The sequence below is a fragment of the Physeter macrocephalus genome, chromosome 20 (assembly GCF_002837175.3).
Source record: "Physeter macrocephalus isolate SW-GA chromosome 20, ASM283717v5, whole genome shotgun sequence".
NCBI lineage: Eukaryota > Metazoa > Chordata > Mammalia > Artiodactyla > Physeteridae > Physeter > Physeter macrocephalus.
Window position 1 is genome coordinate 28,661,456 of NC_041233.1, and position 11,345 is coordinate 28,672,800.

The 11,345-nt window shown below is 48.2% G+C and overlaps 1 protein-coding gene across 27 annotated transcripts in view; it reads right to left on the reverse strand.

Moving 5' to 3' along the window:
• The window catches only part of KCNMA1 (potassium calcium-activated channel subfamily M alpha 1), a 761,872-nt gene that overhangs the window by 674,692 nt on the left and 75,835 nt on the right, over nt 1-11,345 (reverse strand). Inside the window, exon 2 of one of the 27 annotated variants that reach the window (XR_003677586.2) lies at nt 7,134-7,211. The exons of the other annotated variants lie outside the window; for them this stretch is intronic. The gene's annotated coding sequence lies outside the window, so the exon portion shown is untranslated. The remainder of the gene's footprint in view (nt 1-7,133; nt 7,212-11,345) is intronic. 27 annotated transcript variants of the gene reach the window in all.

Below are 11,345 nucleotides of genomic sequence, written 5' to 3' on the forward strand. Positions count from 1 at the left end.
ATCTAAAAAAAAAAATGGTCATGAAGAACCTAGGAGCAAGACGAGAATAAAGATGTAGACCTACTAGAGAATGGACTTGAGAATATGGGGAGGTGGAAGGGTAAGCTGGGACGAAGTGAGAGAGTGACATGGACATATATACACTACCAAACGTAAAATAGCTAGCTAGTGGGAAGCAGCCGCATAGCACAGGGAGATCAGCTTGGTGCTTTGTGACCACCTAGAGGGGTGGGATAGGGGACGGTGGGAGGGAGACGCAAGAGGGAGCAGATATGGGGATGTATGTATATGTATAGCTGATTCACTTTGTTATAAAGAAGAAACTAACACACCACTGTAAAGCAATTATATTCCAATAAAGATTTTTAAAAAAAAAGGATTCTCAGACACATGCTCCTTCCCCCTGATGCTGCCTGGCTCCCAAACTGCCTGACTGTTTTCACTGGAAAAAGAAAGGGACAGGCCAACTCTCAGAAATGCCCATTCACCATGCAGTAGCCGGCCCTTTCAGGCCTCCTTCACAGTTCAAAATATTACTGCTGGGTGGTTACTTGTCAGGAAAGCACACAGACAGCCTCAAAGATGTTGAAACAGACCTGGATAGCTGAACCAGACCTGCCTCTTACAACTGAATTTTTGTTGTCCTCTATAGGGCACCTACTGAGTGCACATACCAACTCCCATTCAGTCCTCCAGCAACGGTGGGGATGGTGTCATCACCCTCTTGTGCAGCTGAGGCCTGAAGCTCAGAGGTTAAGGATCTTGCCTGAGGCCATTACAAGAAACGACCCACAGCCAAGACATAAATCTAGTGCCAGAAACCATGATCTTCCTACCACACCAAACGTTTCCCCTAAAGAGTGCCCATAACTCCACACAGGAACCCAGCCCAGCCTGGATAATCCAGAGTAGAGGAAGAAAGCTCCTCTGTCAAAATGAAAGAGGCTAACAGCAAGGGTGTTTAGGTGGAAGCATTCAAATTGCCATAAAAAAATCTTGTGCAAAGATGAGATGAAAAACATCATGCTGAATCTGCCTCTTAGAAGCCACTAACCTCCTGGAGTCCAGATGTCTACCCCAAGTTTGCTAAAGAGCCCCCCTGCTTCCCCACCGATCTGCAATCCCCACCATGATTTATTAAGGAATCATGCGGGCTCGGCTGAGGGAGCGGAACTGGTCAATTATATTTCACTTCACCCGCTAAACCTTAAATATTATGCCCAAGTTTGGACAGGCCTTGCCTTTCGTTTTTCTTGGCTTTAAGAAGGCAGGGAAGGGGTATGGAGCCAGAAACCCAACTGTCTGAACGTTTACAGTAATTCAGCCTCACCCAAGACTGGGCCCCCCACTCAGGCCCACCTCTGCATGGCTTTTCCAGATCAACTGGAATTTGGGGTGACAGCCATACTTACTGTGTCCATACACAGTAAGCCTTCTACATGGAAGGCACATGTTTCCAGAACCTCCCAGGCCCTCTCCTGAGCAGGTATTCTAGGAGAAGGGTTTTGAAGCAGAGGCTGGGAAGTCAACATGGAATTGCCTTCCCCTTGGATGATCTGACTCAGGCAATACCCAGGACCAGCAAGACCAAAGGAAATGGGCTGACCCCAAAGACGATCATTTAGAACAAGGGTTAGCAAACTAACAGCCCATGGGCCAAATATGGCCCAGTGTTTTTGTAAATAAAGTTTTACTGGAACACAGCCATGCTCATCTGTTATGTAGTGTCTACGGTTGATTCCATGCTACAAAGGCACGTTTGAGTAGTTGCAACAGCATGGCCCACAAGGCCTAAAATATTTACTAGCTGGCCCTTCACAGAAAAAATTTTTTTTGCAACCCTCAATTTAGAAAAACTTTCAGAAGTGGTTGGGCCTATTTCTGGAGATCATTTAAGAGCAAATAATATCTCTAGAATATAATTGGTACAGTATTACACGGAGGAAGAAGAATGGAAAAAAATGTCCCTGGAGGGTCCTTCCTTCCAGCCCCATAGGAAGCCAAAGAAGGGACCAGGTGCCTGGTACTCAGTGCCTCAGGTGACAGATGTCCTATTTACAGGACAACAATCTGTGGAGAAAAGGGAACCCTCCTACACTGTTGGTGGGAATGTAAACTGGTACAGCCACTATAGAAAACAGTATGGAGGTTCTTTAAAAAACTAAAGATAGAACTACCATATGATCCAGCAATCCCACTCCTGGGCATATATCTGGAGAAAACCGTAATTTGAAAAGATACATGCACCCAATGTTCACTGCAGCACTATTTACAATAGCTAAGAAGTAACCTAAATGTCCATCGACAGATGAATGGATAAAGATGTGGTACATATATACAATGGAATATTACTCAGCTATAAAAATGAATGAAATAATGCCATTTTCAGCAACATGGATGGACCCAGAGATCATACTCAGTGAAGTCACACAGAGAAAGACAAGTATCATTTGATATCACCTATATGTGGGATCTTAAATGATGCAAATGAACTTACTTCGAAAACAGACTCACAGACTTCAAAAACAAACTTATAATTACCAAAGGGGAAAGGTGGGGGGCATAAATTGGTAGATTGGGATTGACATATACATACTATATATAAAATAGATAATCAACTAGGACAGCACAGGGAACTCTACTCAATATTCTATAATAACCTGTATAGGAAAAGAACCTGAAAAAGAATGGATATATGTATATGTATAACTGAATCACTTTGCTATACACCTGAAACACAACACTGTAAGTCAACTATACTCCAATACAAAATAAATTAAAAATTTAAAAACGACAACCATCTGTACACCACCTTTGGGGGGTCAAACCAACACGCCTGGCGTGACCGTGCAAAAGGAATTAGGCAAAGGTGGAAGAACCACAGCCTCAAGCTTGGGTCACCATAGTTAAAGGAAAATGGTGCCCCCTTAAAACTGGTATCTTGGTGGTAGCAGCAAGAGCTGAGAAATTCCCCAGGAAACTGGTAAAACTGGACAGTCACTGACATTCAGCCACCTTTTGCCCACTTGATGTATTTTTCTCCATTGCCAATGCTGGAGGGTGAAAGTGCTAGTTTATCCAGGGAGATAACAGCTTCTTTCAAAACAGGAGGATGCTAAGAGGGGAGAGAGAACGATGAAGAAAGATGTAAGATTCAGGGTCCGTGCAGGCACCCTGACCCTAGCCTTCCAAGAGGCTCTCCCGAGCCGGGCAATGATGCTCATGGCTGATCCAACACTGTAAGTCAACTATACTCCAATACAAAATAAATTAAAAATTTAAAAACGACCACCATCTGTACACCACCTTTGGGGGGTCAAACCAACACGCCTGGCGTGACCGTGCAAAAGGAATTAGGCAAAGGTGGAAGAACCACAGCCTCAAGCTTGGGTCACCATAGTTAAAGGAAAATGGTGCCCCCTTAAAACTGGTATCTTGGTGGTAGCAGCAAGAGCTGAGAAATTCCCCAGGAAACTGGTAAAACTGGACAGTCACTGACATTCAGCCACCTTTTGCCCACGTGATGTATTTTTCTCCATTGCCAATGCTGGAGGGTGAAAGTGCTAGTTTATCCAGGGAGATAACAGCTTCTTTCAAAACAGGAGGATGCTAAGAGGGGAGATAGAACGATGAAGAAAGATGTAAGATTCAGGGTCCGTGCAGGCACCCTGACCCTAGCCTTCCAAGAGGCTCTCCCGAGCCGGGCAATGATGCTCATGGCTGATCTGCTCACCACCAGGGCCAGACCCCAGCCTTCCAAGAGGCTCTCCCGAGCCGGGCAATGATGCTCATGGCTGATCTGCTCACCACCAGGGCCAGGGTAGAGCGAAGAAAAAAGGAGAAGGCGGCAGAGACAGAACTGCCTCTGGGGGAAGTCTGGGTGCATCTGGTGGGGAGGATGGGGGTCGGAAAAGATGGAGGATTGGCCCTGCTCCCAGGCGGTATTGGATGATATCTCCCCAGAGGCTCCCATATTGGTTCTGGCTGGAGCTGTCTCTCTCAACGCCTACAGGGTAGACTTGAGCATGTTTGCTCCCCAGGGGTGCCACGGCATCCGGAGCTGTCTTCATTCTGCTGCTGGAAGCACTGGGAAGCCCCTGGGGCCTCGGGCTCCTCTGGGACTTCACACTGTTCTCTGCTGCCTTGCTTTCTCTTGTGTCTCTTGGATGAATGTACTGCTGTGCCATCGACACAGTTGTCAGCATGCCTGTCTTGGCAGTGTGACCTCGTGTAGACCGACAGAACAGAAGAGCTGGAAGAGGCCTTGGAAAACATTCCCGAGCAAGTATCTCAGACTCGGGCATGCCTCTCCCCACGGACCCAGGCTGTGTCTAGGCAGGAGGCGGCTGCGGAGTGGCAAGGGCTGCGTATGCTCCTTCTGAGTACATTTTCCCAGGTGGGGCATTTTTAAGGTAAGATATGGACATAATCGTTAAGTTTGGAAAGGACAGATGCTAAAGCACTGTGAGAATAAGACCCTGAGAGAAGCAGAGGAGGTAGTAGTCCCTGGGGGGTACTATATGCTGCCCCCTCCAGTCCAAGCATGTCCCACGTCCTGCTCCCCAAGCTCTGCCTCCCAGAGGTAAGGCCCCAAGATTTTGATGTCAGGGGTCAACACCGCCATTCAGGGGACAAACTGATGGAGTACAAAACTGATTCAAAGATGGAGGGCAGGAGACCAAGATGGTGGAGTAGAAGGACCTGGAGCTCACATCTCCCACGAAAACATCAAAAGTACATCTACATGTGGAACAATTCACAGACTACATGCTGAAAGTTGCCAACAGATCTCTTATACTAGCAAAGCTGCAAGAAAGATCCCCACGTAACCAGGTAAGACAAAAAGGGGAAAAAATGTAGGGAGGACACAATTTTTATACTGAATAAAACACACATCATGCAGGGACAGAAAACCCTGCACAAGTTTATTAAATGTTTTGCAGTGTGGGTGACTTTGGATTTTGCTGCTACATTTGAAGGAAGAGATGGAGGTGGGGCTGATTTACCTTCATCCTTCTCTCCCTTTTTAAGGACTACAGTAGAAAATTCTCAGAAACACCAAATTTTTTTTTCCAGCTTTCTTGAGATGTAATATTGACCTATAAAATTGTGTAACGTTAAGGGTCATGTTGTGCACCCAGTTTCTAATGGCCCCATTTTAGAGATGAGAAAACCGAGACCCAGAGAAAACAAAGAGTAGAAGCCGACTGGATCCCAAGCCCCTGAGCCCCATGATCAATGCTCTTTCCAGGAAAGTATCACCCAAATTTAGGAGCCCCCCACACACGGGCCAGGAACAGTCTCCAGTTTAACTCATCCTGCCCAGTGACTGGAACAGCACGCTAATGAGAGGCAGCCTTAATTAAATGCTTTTGATGAGTACAGTGATGCTGAGATTCCAGCCAGGTTTCAGCTGCTGCTGCGGCCTTGATCCTTCAGGGAAGACCCCTTCCTCTGAGGACGACATGTGTGGAACACTGAGGAAAGACCAGGACCCTACGGTCCAACCTAGCCAGCTCACCTACTCCAGCCATCACCCAGACAGCAGATGTGTATTCAGAAGTCACCCTCTCCTTCCAGGGATGGCTCTGGTGATTGCCACAAAGGGGACACTATGGTTTTCAGCTTACAGATGGCTGCACAGCCCAGCCCCACTGAAAAGTCTGAAGTGGCAAGGAGGAGGTCAAATGCCAGCGACAGAGGCCTCCCTGAGGCCTCACACAGGTGTACACCACAGAAGCAGGCATTTATCAGGCATTCCCCTGACGGAAGGGGAGGGCACTCATGCCAGGGAAGTGAGCTGGGTGTCTGGGTCATAACTGGGAGTTGGTGAGATGTGGCTGATGTCCTTCATGGGAAGGATGGGCAGGACCCTTCCTCACAGGCCAGGCGACTGTATGGCAGAGTCACAACGCCTCCAGTGCTTCCTGGGCCTCGATCTGAACCCAAATAAAACTATGTATCAAAGGTCATTTCTGACTCTTATAAGAAGTGAGTATCCAGAACTGAAAACACCACAAGTCAGGAGAAAAAAAAACCAGAAATGGAGACCTCGGAGAGAGAACCTGAAAATCAGAATCAAGGAAGAGTCAACCTCTCTTTTAACAGAAAAAAAAAAAAAAAAAAAATCATTTACTAAAATGACACTTCAGTGTCACGTGCTTTTTAAAGCTTGTCTTTCTGAACTGAACGTAAAAAAAGCAACTGTAAAACCATAAGTTCTGCTGGTTCAGCCAACTTAATGACAAAAAAAAAAATCCAAGAGCTTCTCATAGCTGTAAGCAGAGCCCAGTGCCGAGCATCTTGAATTGTTCCAAGATCCCAACCCCCAAGCTGGAGTTAAGAATGATGTACGAAGCAATATAAAAACATCATTTTCCATTTGGCACCGAGAAGTTGGTATAACGCTTTGGAGAGGTTAAATTAAACAGATGAAAAGGGAACAGTACAGAGATCCAAACTTTGCTCCCCTGTGCCCCTTGGACACACACACACCCCACGAGGGGGGCACCCAGAGATGCAGGTGGTACCAGAGAAGCCAGAAATCTGGGCTATGTTTTGGGCCTCCGGTTCTGTGCTGGAATCAGCCAGGTCAAACCCAATGAACTATTACAGTCTTGATTATCACTACCCAAGAATTAACTTAAGCAAACACTGATATTCGATAAAGAATCAATAGCGAAATGCAGGTTTTCTAAAGCATTTTGAGCTCCTCTCAAAAAGAGGCCTGGACGAGAATCCAGAGTGAATACATGGTGTGGCCAGGAAAAGAGCTTGGGTTTCAGATCAGGGTTCCAGGCCACTTTCTACCACCTACCATCTGGGGAACTTTAGGCCCATCACCCAACCTCACTGAGCCTGTTTCTTCCTCTTTAAAAATGCAATGAGAGCCTTCAAAGTGATTAGGAAAAATTAAAAAATCATAACTCAGCTGGTAGACTTCTGTCACCTCTAAGGTGCTCCTACAGAAGTAGCTGTGCTGTTGGTGAGGAAGATGCTGATACAATGAGGCAGGGCCTCCACTCCTCATTCGTCTCAAGGCCATGATCATGCTGCATCAAGTGGAACCCAGGACACTGGAGATATGGACCAGATCCATCCAGAACTGAGAATTAAGATGAGCATGGACTCACCCAGCCAAGTGACCCATGCCCAACACCAGGGAACCATCTTCCGTCAACACCCAACGGTCACGCTGCCGGGACGCACATCTGTGAGCCAAAAACATCCTAAGTAAACACAAATGCTGGAGCATTGCCCCAGCTCCAGCCTCCAGCCCACTGACCACCCCAATGCCTCCAACCCATCTCCTATGGGCCCTGCCAGGACGCAGACTGAAAGTCATGGAGGCAGTCAAGCAGATGATCACTTTGATGGTCCTCTAGCAGCAACAGTTGGTTGGTTGGAGACGCAAATAAATAACTCACTCAGAAAATTCTGGCAATTAAGTCCGGCAAAAGAGCCAGAGATGCTTGTGACATATACTAAGCAAAGAGCAGCACAAGAGGCAGGTTTTTGGAAGGGAAAGAGAGCTATGCAAGGAAATTAACTCCAGAGCGGTTTGCAGGGAATCAGGGGCTCCGGGCTCATTATTTCAATCTTGGCAGCTGTCACTCACTGCCAAAAGCAGTTTAATCCTGCCCCAAAGCTTTCAGAAGCGCTATAAATCAAGGCCCACAATTGGCCCTTCAATGTTGAGCTCATGAGTTACGGGCATCCACCAGCTGGGAGGGCACAAGCTTCTCCTATATGGCGTGTGCCCTGGGCAAGAAGAATGTGTAGATAAATACAAACACCCAGACAGCCAGAGGTGACAGAAACAGGTCTATAGCATTAGCCCGACTGGGTTTATAGGAAACAAGTGTGCAGTTCAATACTGCTTATGCAGGCAAGTAACTGGCAGGTCACTCGTGGAATGTTTGTAATTCTGATCTTACAAAAACACCACAAACGGAAGGTCAGGTGATGCCCGGGCGGCACCTCCCTCAGCATACAGACTCATAGAGGCAGGGGTGTGCTAAGGACCACTCCCCTCCCAGCCATGAGTAGACAACTATTTCATCAGATCCATTTGATCATAATGATGCTGGGGGAGGGGACCCATCAAAGCCCTGGAAGAGAGCAACTGAGACCTCCGACCCGTGGTTCACCAGCTTCAACGCAGTACCGGAAAGTGCCTTAGATGACAGGTGTCCCAAGGGAGAGAAGCCAGGCTTCTGGCCAGTTCCAAGAAGATAGGTTCCTACAGTACAGCTGGTATTAACCGTCTACCTTTTTGTCCTTAGGCCTGCCCCTACCAATTGAGAACACTGCCACATCTCAACAGTAGTCTTGGAACTCCAAATAAGATCTCTGCCCATCCAGGTGGAAGAGAGCAGAGACACAAAATAAACCCAAGAGGCAGAGGCTTGGACGTAAGGGTCAAGCCAGGCGTCTCCACAGAACTCCTGGCAGGTCCCCATTTGCTGGGCCTCAGGGCCTCCCCAAGCAATACACTTTCTAACGAGTCTTTCTTCCTTTAGAGTAGTTGTGACCTAAAAGCCTTAGATGGAGAGCCGCTGATACAGCTTCATCATAACACAGCAGTGTATATCAAGGCTCCAATGCTACACCGGGAAATGTGGTGACTGACTTCTGGCCGCATGCTTGAAAAGGCCTGATGGGTTATATTTGCCTGGGGGCTTCAGCCCCAGAAGACCAGTCACTCTCCATGCCCTTGGTCAGCCCATGCCCTGTCAACACTCAGTAGGCATTCAGACCACCCTCAGCTAGTCCATGATGGTGGTCTCTTCAAAACAACCTAAGGCAACAAGGCGTATGCCGGGGCTGAAATTCAGATGTCTGCACTGGCGCAGCACACTACCAGTATTAAAACACTGAAATACTTTTTACATGTCAGTAAGTAGCTTCTGCTCCAAACTCTTGCATGCCCACCACCATGACCCTGACCCCTCCCCTGTGACCCCAGACCTTCCCAGCAACTCATGAGTCACCACCTGGTGGGGTAGGTGGATGCCTCTCCAGGACCGAATTGGTGCCCTGGCTGTGCAGCTGAGAAAGGACGTGAGTCCCCTCCCTGCATGTGTCCCATCCATGATGCTACAGCTGGGCTCAAGCCCACCGTGGTGGAAAGACTGGAGGCTCCAGCTTTGCTGAGAAGCAGTTGGGACCACACTATCTACTGCTCTCCACGGGGTGAGAAGGGGTCACCCCCAGCTCTCCTCTTCAGCCAGGGATCCTCCCTTCATTCCCACTGGGATTGGGAATACCGGAGGAGGAATGATAACCCTACATGTATTGTAACCTTGGAGTCTACGTAAATACCCGCTAGTTTTCGAGGAAAAGACCAAAACAGAAGCAGCAGCTCCTGGCTCCACCTCTGGAATTAAAAATCTGGTTGGTATCATCCACTAGACATTTCACACAGTCTCTGGCCCAACAGCCAGAAGCCACTGCTCCCCCAGTGCTGTCCCAACAGAACCACAGACAGCACACAGCACTCAGGGGCCCTCAACTCTCAATTAGCCTGATGTTTTCCAACTGCGGGTTATGACCCATGAGCAGGTCACAGAATCAGTTTAATAGTTCACAATTGGCATTTTTCAGCTGAAACAGAAAACCACCTAGCAGCATAGAAAATAGAAAGCATTGCATATAGGAAGTGCTGCTACATGAAACCTTTCACTACATACATGGATGGGCGTGTTGGGTTAAAGAAGAAAATGGATCTCTCGTTGTAGGTCCCAAGGAAAAAAAAAAAGTTTGGAGGCCCCTGATCTAGCTAATTCCACCCTATCGATGATGACGAACCCGGGACCAGAGAAGCAGAGTGACCTACACCAGGAGCATGGAGGTGGCTTCTGGTCCACAGTCTGCGGCCCTCACTTCTAAGTGGCTGTGGCTCCGGATGCAGGTGTCGGGTTTCCTGGACACTAAAGTAGCTGGCTCTTCAGCCCCCAAGAGCTGCCCTCAAGCGGTCTCTAGTGCCGTTATGACTTTCGCCTGCAGACTAAACCTTAGCACTGGACCTCCTGACCCTGACCAGGACACTCTAAGAGAGACGTACTTTCAGGGCTGCCAGGCCCACAGCCAGGCTGGGGCAGGAGGAGAGGCGGGGCGGTGAGGTTTGGGCCCAGCCTCCACCTTGAGCATCCTCACCTGCACCTCCAAAGTCCCTAAAGACACTAGGAAACCGGGGAGCCGTGGAGCCTGGGCCCTCCCTCAAGCTGAGGCTTCAGCAAAGGAACTAGAGCTCTTTAGCCAGCCTCCCCGCCCCCACAGGCCCACCCTGCATCCACTGGGAAAATGAGGAGAGCATGACCTTTGGGAGAGCCTGAGACAGGTGAAAGGCTCCTTCTCATCACATTATCTCACTCGATACAGAACACAGCAAAGCCCTATGATACAGGTGCATATATGGAGACCACACACGCATGCACGCGCACACACACACAAAGCTATCCCTTCTATGTTTATTCTATTCTAAGTAGTTCATATGATATATTATTCAATCTCACCATCAGCTCGATAAAGTAGGTGCTACTATAATCTCCATGTTGCAGGCAATGAATTGAGGTAAGAAAGGCTACGTGACTTGTGCGGGATCACACGGCTGACAGGTGGCAGAGCCAAGACATGAACCTAGGTGGTCCCACTTCAAAACCCACCCTCACAATTCCCTCCACTCTACTGCTTATGATTGGCTCTATGTTCAGGGGCAGAAACAGACCGAGAAAAGTTCTGTTTGTGCCGAGTCCACCCAGAAACTGTACTCCTCAGCCAGGGGGACAGTCAATATGTTTAACGACGGGTAAGTCAGGGCCACGACCATCAGGATGGATGTGAGCCTAGGATGAAGACCCCTGCACTGCCAGACCTTGAGCCTTTTAGGAGCAGGCCTCAGGGGAGGTCCAGAGGCTGTCAAGGAAGGAGCCAGAGTGAGGAAGGCAATCCCAGAGCTCAGGGCAATGTCTGTTTTAACCAGAAGGGGCATTTTTAAAAATATGTTGTCAGAAAGCAACCTAAACGTCCATCAACAGAAGAATGGATAAAGATGCTGTACAGATACAATGGAAAATTACTCAGCCATAAAAAAGGACAAAATGTCATTTGCAGCAACATGGATGGACCGAGATTGTCATACGTAGTGAAGTCAGACCAAGAAATATCACTTATATGTGGAATCTTTTTTTTTTTTTTTTTTTCTTCCAGTACACAGGCCTCTCACTGTTGTGGCCTCTCCCGTTGCGGAGCACAGGCTCCGGACGCGCAGGCTCAGCGGCCATGGCTCACGGGCCCAGCCGCTCCGCGGCATGTGGGATCTTCCCGGACCGGGGCACGAACCC